Raw genomic sequence first — 15,016 nt, forward strand, 5'->3', positions numbered from 1 at the left:
CCAGCTCTCAAGTCCCTTGACACACCACCTCGGATCGTCTATAAGAGACCACCTAACTTAAGAAACCTGCTTGTGAGAGCCTACCTCTCACCTCCAACCCAGCCCCACTTTTTACAGTCTATCCCTCACGGTAACTACAGATGCAGCAACTGCACTCAGTGTAACTTCACACACAAAGCCACCACTTTTACTCATCCACGTACAGGAAAACCCTTTAACATCAAAGAAGTGATAACCTGTAAAAGTAATAATGTCATCTATATCCTCAAATGTCTATGTGGCCTTGCCTACATAGGCAAAACCACCAGACCACTTAAGACCAGAATCTCAGAACACAGATCCAACATCTGTAACAATGACATCAGAAGCCCAGTGGCTGTCCACTTCACACAAGCTTCTCATAATGTTTCTTCTCTTAGATAATCTGGCATTGGACTTGTCAAACACCCTTCAAAGTACTAGAGACCACCTCATAACATATATATATATATATATATAACATAAAAACAGTCTCTACAGGAACAAGTCCATATGAAGTTGACCGCAACACTCCAGAAGAACAGGGTGACCAAAGTTATATCAAAAGATCATATTTATTTTAGCAGAACAACGCGTTTCGCAGGCTTGCTGCTTCATCAGGTTCATAGTAAAAGTGCAGTGATTACAAACACCTTTGTAGCAGGCCGTGTGACTGAACGGCCCGCCCCTCAATGAACAGGTCAATTAAGCAATTAAATGAGGAAACACAGGTTACACAATAAAAACATACCTTAATGGGCAACAAGTGTAAGGCTCAACACATTTGGAACCAGAAATGCCCGCAATCACATTAAAAGGGCAGGAAACCGCCTAAAGAGAGTCAATGCAGGAAAGGAAAAAGTACAGCAGCTGCAGCAGTGTAAAGTGCAGCAGTTGCTGAAGATCCCCAGGAGATGGTGTAATCCCCATAACAACAAGGGGGGGGGGGGGGGGGGGGGGGGGTTTGTTTGGGGCAATCAAAACATACAAGTTTGTATGTACCCATTGTACAAAAGTAATACATTTAAAATAGATGTGAAAAATACAAAAACAAAAAAACAGGACAACGATATTACCCTCATTACACTCATTACAAAAAAGAATACAACTCATGATTGTCATTGAGCCCATGAGGCTCCATTGAGTCCAAAGTGAAAATCCAATAGGACTCTCTCTGTAAAAGGAGTTTCGGTAACCCTTTATTTTACAGGTCCCTAGTTACATATGAACTATTTGTAATTACACATGAACACCAAATGTAATTACACATGAACACCAAATGTAATTACATAGTAATTACCAATAGTTATAAATCATGTTCATATGTAGTTACAAAATGTAATTACACATGAACACCAAATGTAATTACATAGTAATTACCAATAGTTATAAATTATGTTCATATGTAGTTACATAGTAACGGACCTGTAAAATGGAGTGAGCCTGTTCCATTGTAGTTAATATGTAGTTATATTGTAACGGACCTGTAAAATGGAGTGAGTCTGTTCAACTGTAGTTCATATGTAGTTACATTGTAACGGACCTGTAAAATGGAGTGAGCCTGTTCCATTGTAGTTAATATGTAGTTATATTGTAACGGACCTGTAAAATGGAGTGAGTCTGTTCAACTGTAGTTCATATGTAGTTACATTGTAACAGACCTGTAAAATGGAGTGAGCCTGTTCCATTGTAGTTAATATGTAGTTACATTGTAACGGACCTGTAAAATGGAGTGAGTCTGTTCAACTGTAGTTCATATGTAGTTACATTGTAACGGACCTGTAAAATGGAGTGAGTGTGTTCCATTGTAGTTAATATGTAGTTATATTGTAACGGACCTGTAAAATGGAGTGAGCCTGTTCAACTGTAGTTCATATGTAGTTACATGCTACCAGACCTGTAAAATGGAGTGAGTCGATTTTATACAGTACTTCATGTGTATTTACTTGGTACCAGACAAGTTCAACAGTAGTTCATGTGTAATTACATAGTAACAGACCTGTAACATGAAGCGAGTCTATTATACTTCATATGTATTTACATAGTACCAGACAAGTTCAACAGTAGTTCATGTGTAATTACATAGTAACAGACCTGTAACATGAAGCGAGTCTATTATACTTCATATGTATTTACATAGTACAAGACAAGTTCAATAGTAGTTCATATGTAATTACATAGTAACAGACCTGTAACATGAAGCGAGTCTATTATATCATTCATATGTATTTACATAGTACAAGACAAGTTCAATAGTAGTTCATATGTAATTACATAGTAACAGACCTGTAACATGAAGTGAGTCTATTATATAGTTCATATGTATTTACATTGTACCAGACAAGTTCAATAGTAGTTCATATGTAATTACATAGTAACAGACCTGTAACATGAAGCAAGTATATTATATCGTTCATATGTATTTACATAGTACAAGACAAGTTCAATAGTAGTTCATATGTAATTACATAGTAACAGACCTGTAACATGAAGCGAGTCTATTATATCATTCATATGTATTTACATTGTACCAGACAAGTTCAATAGTAGTTCATATGTAATTACATAGTAACATGAAGTGAGTCTAGTAAGTTCAACCGTAGGCTAGTTCATATGTAATTACATAGTATCATACCAAACCTGTGACATAAAATCATACAATATGTGACAGTTAATTTTCTCCATTGGCATTCAAATCATACATTTACACTGGAAAGCAGCTTACATTTCATTCATACCCGACCGTGAAGTAGCCTATCTTACAGATGGTAAGCCATTTTATAGCTTTAACATTAGCCGCTTTTGTAGCATGCTGGCTGGCTGAAGATGAAACCAGAACACTGCCAGTCAGCTAACATAGCATGCCCCATTGTTAGCTTTCTGGTGCCTGAGGTATTAGTTACCTCTGCATGCACGTATCGCTGTAGAGTTAAAACAGAAACAATATTATGTCCGTGCCAAAAACACCTTTTCACTGTGCGCTCATCATAATCAACCCCCTTGCCAGACAGAGAAAGTCCAAGTCCGTCTCCCTGACCTCTGCAGGCAAACTGTCCCAAAGAAGAAAGCTGCACCGTCAAGTCTGGTATGGAGGCGTAGCCTGCGCCGCCTCTCCCCTCTTCTAAGTGCCAACCGCGGCCTCAAACTGCTTGATTCACGGCCCGGAGCAAATCCTTCCTCGTCCATTTCTCCATCAGCTTTCTCTTTCTTCTGAGCACCAAACATGCTCCAAAGCAAACACACACGAGCACGGCTAGCCAGCAGAGCCTACTAGAAGTTTAGTATTGTCCGAAGATAAAAACGATGAAATAAAGAAATAGTACTCTTCCTTGTCCTCCGTTCAACAACAGCCTCGATGCTCTGGCTGCCTGCATGACGCTAGCTCGCTTCGCGGGCAAAGTTCTTCTACCGGCGCCCAGCGGTGACGTCAATACCCAGAGTGCTTTGCGTCCCAAAGAAAGACGCGGAACAGAGAAATCGCCATGACAACTACCCAAGCATGTTTGACTGCCACATGCGCGCGCGCACACACACACACACACACACACACACACACACACACACACACACACACACACACACACACACACACACACACACACACACACACACGTTTATTTGCTGAATGAATAAACCTGCCTGATACTCCCTGGAGTGGACATAAAAAACCATGATTTTGGTGAAAATGATCAGATGAATGTTCTAGTTATGATCAATCAAAATTTACTATAAATACATTTGAATATAAATACGAATATGAAAATCTATAATATAAAACGATAAAAAATACAAACTGAGATACCATACCTGTTTTTGCAAATGAACTCTGCAAATGTGTAGCCTATATTATGTGTGTATATATATACCTGGAGCCAGACTTTTTAATTGGGCTAATGATGTGATGTCAAAAATGATATATATACGCATATACCTGTATATAGGCATCGGGCACACGAGATGCATAGTATATATACATGTACATACGTGTGTGTGTGTACACACAATTTTATCATGGAGGTTTAGGAATCTGTTGATGGTAACCTTGTTTTGGAAATGAATCTGGAAACTTACATTACACTTTGTTGACATAAGTGTGTCTTATCCTTACCTCTGCTATGCAATGGCTCAGATGAGGAGATAAACCAGATTGCAATGTGCACAATCAATAACATCCATCTACAACAGTGGTTCTCAAGGTGTGGTCCAGGGACCACCAGGGGTCCTTGAGGGAGTTTTGGGGTTCCCCAGCAAATTGATTGATTATTCAACTTCAACATTATTTCATTTACAACAAGTTAACACAATTGGAGACTATTTTAACATTTTAATCATACAGTAGTTTGTTTTCTCCCTACAGTAGTGATGGAATTCTAACTATAAATTCCTCACATTCAGGTCTTGAGACAAAATCTTTTTGTGCGTCTAGGACATAATTAGGGGTCGTTGATATGAAAAAGGTTGAGAATCACTGTCCTACATTTCATTCTTTCCCTCTCCACCCTCCAGTAATACTCTCGTCACGTTTTGATTATTTGTGAACTGCATTAGTAAAAATAAATAAATAAAACGTCTCATTCAAAACATTTTTTAATACAAACAAGTTAAGATGGCAACATAAAAAAAAGATCTGCACGCTGCACGATCACTGGACAGGCGACCTGACAATCACGCCCAAAATAGTATTTGCCATCACATATTTCACTAAACAGGTGAGTTATATAAAAATAAAAATTTACATTTGTTATGAAAAAACATGTTTTGAACCAGGCTGTAAACATGCTTAATCCTGTTTTAAAGACAGGTATTTTAACATGGGAGTGAACAGGGAACAACTCCCCGGCATTTGTGGAACTACAGCTTTCAGTATCACATTCGTGGCTTCCCCCCTTGGGAAGCGGAAGGACAACAACGGCCATTTTCAATCAAAAAGACAGACCGACAGGCTCTGCATTGAGAAACAGCTTGTAAAACTAAGCAAGATTTGAATGCACTGTGGAATGCACCCATAGTACTGTGCATAGCACTCCATTTACCAGACTTTCAAAGCAAAAAAGGGAAGAGGTGTGGTATGTGAACAGGTTAAAGCAACTACGAGCAACATTTTCACTCGTTATGAAACAGTCTAAATGTAATAGTGATGCCTCACATCTTACCTATAACAGCAGATGAGACCAAAGCCGAGTGAATCAGCAAGTGCTCTCTTGTTGTTTATGGAGTCTCTCTCCGGGATGGAAAGACCATGGGAAAGACACGGAAGTGAAACGAAACGGTTACGGTTTATATTCTAACAGTTTGTTTGGAAGTAATTTTGGAATTTTTTAGTTATGGCTCAACTGGCAGATCATGATTACGGCAGCTGCCGTACACCGTTTCGTTTCACCTCTGCGTCTTTCCGTCCCGGAGACTCTATAAACAAAAAGAGAGCACTCACCGATTCACTCGGCTTTGGTCTCATCTGCTGTTATTCATAGGTTTCATGGTGAGACAGTGGGTGCTTCCATGACACCCTCCCTCCCTGTTTCCAGCTGCCGGTTGCCTGTTTCCACCCAGGACCGTTCATAGAGAAAGAGACTGAAAATAATCATAATAATTGTTGTGACTTTGTACCTATGTTTTGTAATGGAGCCCCCCAGCATAATAATTTCACACGCGCATAATTGTACAACGGAGTGACAATATCTTGAATCTTGAAAGAGAGAGACCGCTAAAGCTCCGTTCAATGACCAAATATAATAGTTCCGGTTTAGATGTTTAGCCTTCAAAATCAGAGTTGCCGCTATGCAACCACATACTATTTTCAGTAATTTCGGCTAAAATAAGCCCATATATAAGACGTATATAATATATATATATATATATATTATATATATACATATATATAAAAGACGTGCTGTTGTGACGTGCTGTAGCCTACCAGTGAATTGACATTCACCTCGTTTTTGTAAAATATCGCCGCTATGCAACCACACAGCTTTACTATTTTTAGCCATTTCGGACAAAATAAGCCATACGTTCCCACTCTTTGACAGCAGCGCGCACCTCCTTGCTAGTGAAAAATGTTTAAACAGGAAGTCGACAACCGACTACCACTGAGAATCATGGGAAACGTAAGTCCAGGAAAATGGTTAACAGGTAAGATGTGACTATTAAGTTTTCTTATGGAAAGACTGTTTTCTTTTCTTTTTTTTTCATACCTGACATTTTCGACTGCTGCTTCCTGCAGTCTTCCTCAGAGACGTCACGTGATGTTGTTGTGACGTGCTGTATGGCTGGTTTATGAAGGGTTGGCCATCCCACCTGGATAGGTGCACCCCGGACTGTGAACCGGGATGAGGGGGCCTACATGCTATCCCACACCTGGGACGCAGTCCTCCATAAACTACCGGCCATGGTCATCCTACCTATCCAGGTGGGATGGCCAACCCTTCATAAACCAGCCATACAGCACGTCACAACAACATCACGTGACGTCTCTGAGGAAGACTGCAGGAAGCAGCAGTCGAAACTGTCAGGTATGACAAAAAACAGTCTTTCCATAAGAAAACTTAATAGTTAATAATAGATTAAATGAACCTGTTTGGATTATTAGGTAAGATGTGAGGCATCACTTAAATTTAATGTTGTTTCATAACAAGCGAAATGTTGCTTGTAGTTGCTTTAAATTGTGTGACTCTCACAGTCAAAACATGAGACTTGGCAGCTCTGTTACACATGGTAGCAAGCCCGAATGTCTTTAAACAGGCGCCCGACAACCCCATGACGATGACGCCTCCCAAGCCAGTAGTTCCACTCAATGAAACGCAAGTTTCTCTTCAGGGCTTGTTGTGTGAGATTGCCTCTGTATCGGTAAATGTCCTCCTTGTATGTTCGCCATGCTCTCTCAACATGTTGGGTGTGAGCTCCAGTCCCTGGGTGCACAAAGTGGCGCCTGTGGTTCACTTGGTAGTGAATAAATCCTTGTTGTGAGAGCATGTTGTATGCTCGCCAGCTGTCACTGACAATCTCACTACCACACCTCACATATTTTTGTATGATGGGTTGGAGTTCTTGTCTTGTTCTTCTTTTCACCAGCCTAAGAATTGGTCGCCTTTCATTCCCCTGAACCTCCAGCATTCCAAACACCCACGACCTACGGTGCCATGTCCTCCCGAACCGCCCCCTTGCATACTGTAAAAGAAAAAGTTAAATCAAAGGATATAGATGTAACATTTTTATGCAGATGAAGACTTTTCAATAAAACAGACACAAACCCATCCACAGACCTTGTTCAAAGGTGCATAACACAACTATAGTTATTCCCTAAAACATTTTATCATACATTTATTATTACCTAAAATATTCACAGGCCACAAAAGACTGTGGTATTAAAAGTATCTAAGATTTCCAGCCTCAAATAAAGCTCGAGAGCCAGTAGAATTGGTATACCACATCTCTCTCTGGTTCGTTGCCACTTAGCAGTGATTAGTCTCTTAAAACAGCCTGTCTCATCTACATCCGGCGAATGCAGCTATACAGTCTGTACGTTACACCCCCAGAACATGAACAAGGAAGTTGGGAAAAAAACCTTCAGACTGGAAGGAAGTTCGACAAAATCCGACCAATCACGACACGTGTGTCCACGGAAAAAAAATCTGATTGACTAATGAGCAGAAGACCCGCCTTAAAAACATTCTGATTGGACTAATGAGCGGAAGACCCGCCTTTCTGCTTCCCATTCTGGTTGGTGCATGATTCTCCCTCACGAAGTACAGACGGTATGGCGGAAGCATTTGAAAATTGCGGAAGCCAACTCGTCTGTTCTAAGAGACTAAGCAGTGATGGGTGAATCTGAGGGTTCCGTGGGTATTTTTGCAGAAACGTATATCTACATCCTTTCTTAGTCTAAACTAAATGCTATGTAAACAAACTGAACAGATTGCACTGATGTTGTCTGGACAAACTGAAATGGTTATTTTTGGAGTTCAGATGTTACAAGTTCCAAATGCGCAAATGGGAGCCATTCACCGATCAGCAATGCAATCATGTTTGTGTGGGTAAAATTAGGGATGCACCGATATGAAAATTTTGGCCGATGCCGATAACCGATATTAACATTGCTGTTATGGCCGATAACCGATATTTACCGATGTCGATATGATCCGTATAAAACCACATTTTTATGATCATCACATTTTGTACATACTGAAAAACACATGTTAACACTGAATTTGAAAAAGTTATGCATTTCTTTATTTGCAAAGCCTTTGGAAAAGCCCATAAATCATAGATTTACTGCATTATTTCATATCAATGTGAAGAATTTGGCTGATAATGATAACCGATATTAACATTGCAACATCTGACCGATACCGATATGACCGATATGTAAAAAAATGACTAACATCGGCCGATACCGATATGATTGCCGATATATCGTGCATCCCTAGGTAAAATGTAGCCTTCCCATTGCGTTTAGTCGTGTTTTAAGCAGTCATCTTCTCCAACTATCTCACAACTGGAGCCATGAAGACTCCAGACCTCACACAGTTCATGTATTAAAGTTGTGGACCAGTAATGTCATTTGTGTATGAATGAGATCACTGGCCCACAACTTCACTCAAATCAACTTTCAACTAGAAAAGTGCACTCAGTGGAGTGCAGAGCTCCGCCAGGACCGCATTTTCCCTCTAGCTGACCCATAGACCATGTGTGTGACGAGACATCGTCTGAATGCAATGTGTTAGTGAGTGTTGTCATACCGAGATGCTATTGTAAATCATATATTGCGCACACACACGGCACTCCGTCAGGTCCCCCCTAAAGCGCACTCTCCAAGTTTGAAGTCGACCCAAAAAACGGTTCTCGATATACGTGAAGGACAGACATAGTGAAAGTCCTGGAATTATTGTATAAAGAAGATATATATAGTGCAATGCCCCTTCCCCCCTTTCAACAGCCTGTGGGCGCCCCCCCCCACCCCCCACTGCACTCCCGTTAGGTCCCCCTAAGTGCATTCCCCAAGTTTGAAGTCGATCTGACAAACGGTTCTCGAGATCCGCGAAGGACAGACAAAAGCCACTTCTTAACATGCAGTGGAATCCGTATTATAACCTGCACCTAGCCGGTTGGCCTGCATGTTAAACAACAATTAGCCGGCCTACGCGCACTCCCGAGACTCCGTATCTTATCTACCTCGACCACCGGTATAAGATCCGCTTCCACGCAAGCGCTGGTCATGTTAAACAGTGGAACGATATGATCCGCATATGTCTGAGTGGGCGGGTGTGGCTCTTCGTGACTCACTTCACGTTCGCTAGTTTATTAATTAATGAATCGTTCGGGCAATCGCTTATATCAACGAGCAAACTCACGGTTTCCTCAAGTGCTGCAAATACGGCTTGATTTGTTAAGTGGGCGCTAGAATGACTGTGCTTTCCGAGGTGAGGGCTGGCTTGACTGCAGAGAGGCAGCGGGGAAGGAAAGTGAAAAGTGGAGCAGAAACGCGCTCCTGAGAATACGAGGCAGCAGGATGACTGAAGCAAATGAAACAACTATCACAAAGAGCAGCCGACATTCTGACACTTTTTGCGCAATGCGTGCCGCTCTATCTGCCTGTTTGTCTCGCCCGCATGTCTGTTTAGTGTGCGTGGCATGTCATTTTTAACGCTGTTCATAACGAGCAGAGCGTGTTTAGGCTATCATATGGCTCCATCCCCAAATTAATTTTCATCGTCCCTGACGCTACTGTGCGCCCACACTGCGGAGTGGATAGGAGCTGACTGACTCTGACTGATAGGCTATCAAAGTTTTGTGGGGAGAAATACATTTCAAACTAGTCAGATATGACTTGAATGTCATAAAATAAATCACCCACAGTGATTGACGACAGTCCGACCACTATTTTGACTGCGCGGCTTTATGTAGCTTAACAAAGGCATTTTTGGCACATTGCCACCCCTCGTTGTCAATGGACTCCGTTAAAACATGTTTTTTGAAGTCTCCAGATTTGTCAGGCAGGCAGACTGTGCATCCACACTGTGGAGAGGATAGGGGCTGACTGACTGATGATAGGCTATCAAACGTTTGTGGGGAGAAATAAATTTAAAACAAGTCAGATATGACTTGATTTGTTTTTGTTTGGTTACAAATTCACTAAAGCTGTTTCCTATCACATTTCTTGTTTTTGATAGATGCTACCGCGCCGACCCCCCCCCCCCCCCCCCCCCCCGCCGCCCACTGGCAGAAAAAACGGCTCATATCCAGTTGTTTCTTAACAAAGACCCCTCATGTTTAGAAAGGCGAAACCTGAAAATATCCTGTTCTCTCTAGCAGGACATGATCCAGATAACATGTTTAAAAGGCACTATACAGAAGTAGGGCTGCACGATATAGGAAAAAGCTGACATAGCTATATTTTTTGTTTTGTTTCTGTGATACACAGTATATTGTGAAAAATACAAGAATTTTCAGCAAATGACTTGAATAGCTCATCAAGCCTTGGCCCTTTAAGAAGGTAGTGGGTAACCTGCATGGGTGACGTAGTAGCAAGTGCTTTTAGTTGCTGCTAGAGTGACTGACAGGATGCTAGTGTGCCAAGTGCTGAGTATCAACCAGCAAAACAGTGATAGCATGACGTGTTTGAGTTAATTTGCCTTAATTGACATTGCACGTCCTGCGATGCGACTATGCACATGTGCACAGGCCCAGAATGGCCATCTGGCAGTTCTGGCAAATGCCAAAAGGGCCGGTGTCCATACAGGCCAGACTGGACCACAGAGAAAAAAAGAAAAAAAAAAAAAAAAATATATATATATATATATATATATATAGTACCGTAATCAACTTCACCGGCCCAGCACTGCACTGGGCCGGCCCATTTTTATAGAGGGGTTCTCCCCCTACTGGCAAGTGATTATAGCATGGTGTGAGAGACGGACCTCCCCTCTGCTCTGCTCAAAGTGGCCTGCTCCGTGTCAAACACCGCGGAAGTTCAAACAATTTCCTTTCTAAATGCACGTCAATATCTACAGGTAAAATGGACATAAAACAAATGTCTTAACGTTAGTCTGACGTGCCTTTATATTTATAAAGCCTTTATGTTGATGGCCATCACAAAGGAGAGACTTTATTTTTCATTGGACATGGACTGCATTATTGAGAACAGCACACTGATGTGACTGTCTGCTTCTGATCTGGTAGGGCATGCGATTGGTATTTGATATATACATGGCTTTGTTAAGACTGCGTTGCTTAATGTGCTGTGTGTTTTGGCTGGGTGCCATGCTCATGTCTGCGCGTGCTGGTGTGAATGTGGCTACACATTGTGTTACAAATTGAGCTAGTGGCTATGACAAAATCAAATCAAATGGGGGTCTGTTGCCCTGAGGTGGACTAAATTATGGGTCCTAAATATGAAAGAGCTTGATAATCAATGGCCTAGGGAAGCTATCTCTCTCCATCACTGTCTGTCACCATGGACAGCACCTGAGAAAGTGTTTCTGGTCAAGTGGTGCTGCTGTCTAAGTCACAAATCTCATCCAAAGCTGGTTGAAAATCGTCAGTGTTCCTTTAAGCAAGCAGCATTCTACCATAAAGTGACATGTATGAAGAATATATAGGGAGAAAATTGTTTTTCATCATTGTACAGCCACAGCACATACGAGGATATTAATGTGGTGGGTGTAGGTTTTCATAGAGCTAGCCTGTTCATTTTGCTCTCAAAGTGTCCCAGAATGATGCATTAAAATGTAGAAATGTTTTCTCAAAGCCCCACCGTACCCCCCCTTCGGGGCCGTATATTACGTCGGTGGTGGGCCGATCTAGACCCCACTGCCAGGGCCGACTTTTTATCCCAGTCTGGCCCTACATGTGCACATTGCGATGGCGATGCTGAAACAATATATTGTGCAGCCCTATACAGAAGTCGATCGAACAGACAGTCCTGGAGGTATGTGAAAGCTGTGATGTTATAGGTTGAATTGCACAAAGTTTACCACTGAAATATCTGGGGTTCCCAGGAACGCACCCTCCAAGTTTGAAATCGATCAGATGAATGGTTCTCGAGATACAGTAAACCGCTTTTTGTGTTGCCAATAGGTGGCACTATGACTATGCATAAGTCCAAATTGCATGAAATGCGGCACCACACTCCATCCGGGTCCAAGCAGCGCACTCCCCACGTTTTAAGTCAATCGGACAAATGTTTCCCGAGATAAACTGCTTATTCGTGTTGACAGTAGGTGGCGCTGTCAAATTGCAAGAAATTCAGCACTGCACTACGCCGAGTTCCCAGGAGCGCACTCCCCAAATTTGAAGTCAATCCGACCAACGGTTCTCGAAGATATGCGAAGGCCAAGCAAGAGGAGAGGAGGAACACCCAGACAGACGCACATACAGACAGACGAACAGACAGACGCGGCGATCTCCTGGCGGAGATGATAATAATAAGTGTCAAACTAAATGAATGTCTGCAATCAGCATTACTTTTTGGCGGAGAATCCCTATAAAAGTGCAATCTGCATTCACCTTCCGTTTATGGCGGAATTTACTTTCATCAATGACCACGTAGGCTCCTCCTCCTCCGATGCGCATGGCACGCTTTCTCTCCAATCTCTTCACAGCTTTCCCGCAGATTTTTCGAAGTGCAGTGGTCACTTTGGTGAGTGAGGTACTGCTCCCACATACACCATCTTCGACCATGTCCACATGCCTCCGTCTCATACCCTGGCATAGACTACGGGACACAACAAGTTAAGTAGTTATGGAGCAATCTCGGAACCCAGAGTTGATCAGTCTGACCACTAATAAGACTCTCCGACAGACAGCCGATATTTCCGCTGTAGAGCGGACATCCCACCCCATCATTGTTTACCGTCTGACAACATCGCATAGGCAGCAGCTATTTATTATTACTAGGAGAGCGCTGGATTCCTAGGGTGGAGACTCTGGAGATGATGCACCACTTGTCCTCTTCTCCCTACTTATAGTTCCACCATTTACTCTGGATATGATGTGCCACTTGTCCTCTTCTCCCTACTTCTATATGTAGCATTACCGCCTCCTTCTCGATTTATCCATCCACCATTTCCCTACAATTTGGCCCGATATCCTCCTCTTCTCCCTACTTATACTCCTACCACTTATAAAGTCTCAGCCAAGAGGGATTATGAGCTCATCTGTGGACGGTACGGACGCTATGTAGGGAAACAGTGGATGGATAAAGGATGCCAATACCATAAAACCCCACACAAGAAGGATTTATTAAATCACTGATGACATCACAATTAGGGGTGTCAAAAATAATCGATTATAAGATGCATCGCGATGCGGACGTGCACGATTCTGCATCGATTCACAAATGTCAAAAATCGATTATTAAAAATATATATATCTAATCTAATAAAATATGATGGAAGTACATGCAGTTGTTTATTTTAATTATGGATCATAATACAATGCAATTCCAAATGCACTTTTATTTTAAAAGTAGCCACACAGTGAGAAAAAATAAATCATGTATTTCGGGAAAAGTGATGCATCGATTTAAGATGCATCGAGATGCATCGAGATGCATCGATAATCGTAATCAAATCGAATCATAGCCCTCTGAATCGTAATCGAATCGAATCGTGAGGCCAGTGAAGATTCACAGCCCTAATCACAATAGCTCGAATGACAGCACTGATGACATCACAATCATGACACACACCCACTTAGCCAATTTTAATAAAAAAAAAGATCATTAGCAGAGATCAAGGAGAAGTTGACGAGCGTAAATTGGTCGAGGAAGGATCGGGTTTTACAGAATGTAGAAACAGTGGATGGATAAATCCAAGAGGCGGTAATGCAGCATAAAGGATGCCAACTGCCATAAAACAACACAGAAGAAGAAGGAGCAGAGATAAACTATGGACCTTAAACACCTACAATCGATCATCTCCAACTCCATTCTCATGTCAATTGGACTGTCAACAATAACCGCGGCACACGGAAGCTGAAGTCTTGGAGCAGATCCCTGAAATATCAGCCGTCTGTTCCAGACTCATATGTCGTCAGACTGACTCTGGGTACCCAGATTGAATGATTATGGAGTAGTTACACAACCAGCTTGTAGGCCTGTTTCTCAGAAGTGCACGTTCACACCATACGCCAATAACATGCCAATGCCACGCAGTTTCATTTTAGCGTCCTTGTTAACAGGCGAGTCCGTTCACACCAGCCGCACGCCGCGCCAAAGCCACACTGATCCGATAGTTTCAGCTTTTGTTATATTTTACAAGCATGCTGTGTGCTGATCCCGAGCTGCCAGGCATGAAGTAAATGCAATTTGTGAGGGGGGGAGGGGCTGGAGGAACAGCTCAGAGCCTGGCGCTGATGAAAAGAGAATGCTCCTGGTGTGATCGGTTAAGCGTCAGATCAGCTTGAGCCTGCCTCAAGCTTCAGTTATTATGCATGGCTTTGGCATATGGTGTGTTTGAGCTGTAACAGTAGACTAGCCTACATGGCATATCTTTAAAGAAAAAAGGGAAAAAACAAAAAAGCCTTACTTGTGCATGATTTTCATCCACTTGTCCAGGGTGAGGTGTGATTTGGAGAAGATGGAACCCTCTCTTATGGTACACGATGTTTTGCATCTCCTACATCTCCTGAAACATCAGCATCACAGAGTGCGCCCAGTCATAATCATTCTTTTGTAATTGTGTTGATCATTCTGTTATCAGCATTCCTCTCAAACAACCTATCTTGATAAAGGAGCATGCTACAAGATGCCCTACACATTAATGGGGTAATGCATGCCTGTATGTTTTTTTGGCAAACAGTATGCACATTTGCAAATCCTAAATGGTGCAGACATGGCCCGCCCTACTCAGCCTGGGTTAACAATGACGTTTCGCCCTCGCTGTAAGAAGAGGATATGCGCCAGTAGCCACTTTGGTGTATTGACATGTGTAAACTTTGGAAAGTGTTAACTCACCTAACATGCAAGTCTGATAGTGTGCAGTGGCATTGGGTGCTTAGT

This window comes from Poromitra crassiceps (genome assembly GCF_964638095.1).
Source record: "Poromitra crassiceps genome assembly, chromosome: 3".
NCBI lineage: Eukaryota > Metazoa > Chordata > Actinopteri > Beryciformes > Melamphaidae > Poromitra > Poromitra crassiceps.